Here is a 1,000-nt window from a genome sequence, read left to right as displayed (position 1 = left end):
ACACACACACACACACACACACACACACACACACACACACACACACACACACACCTGTCTTTCATCCTCGCGATTAGACAATCCAACATTACCCAAAATTGCTCGTACCCCTACTATACTAATACAATATCTCTTTCACTGAACACCAATACACTCATACACCAAAATACAGTTTGAACAAAAATCCATATGACCACTCGTATACAGCATCGATGGAATACACAGCCCAGTGTGTTTTTGACTGTCACTGGCACCAAAATGTAACGTTGAATTAAGAGTTCATGTAGAAATGATGAAGTAGAAATCCAAACTTGTGTCTTGAACTGCATAAACTTTCATATCTGCTCACGTCACATCTCCTTGCACACAGGGACAAAGCAACGCGCACACGCGCGTAAGCGCGTGCGCTTTTTCCCGCGACCACAACCAGCCTCCCCCACTCCTACATCTCTCTCTCCCTCCTCTCAATCTCTCCTAACCTCTTATATATTACCCCCAAAACCCCTACATCCTGAGCGCACATGTCACCCGTTCTCCCAGACCGCGTCCTACCCCCATTTCAAAATGACCCTAGAAACGCTCGACCTAAAACACGTTTACCATTCTCTAGCCGCACAAGATGCGCGACGCTCTGTCTACATAGACTACCACCAAAACAACCCCTAGTCTAGCTCCGCTGACTAATTCATGCAACATTTGTAAAACACATGTTACATATGGTTAGTTATATAGCTAACTATATGTGTGGTTAGTTATTACAACATATATGGTAATTTATATTTTACACGTGGCGTGTTTCTGTAACTCGTTTGGAATGACCTTCGAAGAATTAAGGGCCTATTTACACGATGCGTCCTAGACGTACGTCTGTTGCATCAGTCAGACGCATACGTCCAAAACGCACCGTGTAAACTATGCGGTACGACACGATTTTATGACCCCTGCGATATCGGATCCACTAGACGCATGTTCTAATTTCTTCTGACATCGTAAGCAGGAC

At 44.3% G+C, this 1,000-nt stretch overlaps 1 protein-coding gene across 1 annotated transcript in view; it reads left to right on the top strand.

The window, feature by feature from the left end:
• The window catches only part of LOC106811703 (UDP-glucuronosyltransferase 2B1-like), a 4,945-nt gene that overhangs the window by 2,557 nt on the left and 1,388 nt on the right, over window positions 1–1,000 (top strand). The gene's annotated exons all lie outside the window — the stretch shown is intronic.

The sequence above is a fragment of the Priapulus caudatus genome, unplaced genomic scaffold (assembly GCF_000485595.1).
Source record: "Priapulus caudatus unplaced genomic scaffold, Priapulus_caudatus-5.0.1 Scaffold565, whole genome shotgun sequence".
NCBI classification, from domain to species: domain Eukaryota; kingdom Metazoa; phylum Priapulida; class Priapulimorpha; order Priapulimorphida; family Priapulidae; genus Priapulus; species Priapulus caudatus.
Note: the sequence above shows the minus strand (reverse complement) of the source record. Positions and strands in the feature narration are given on the sequence as shown.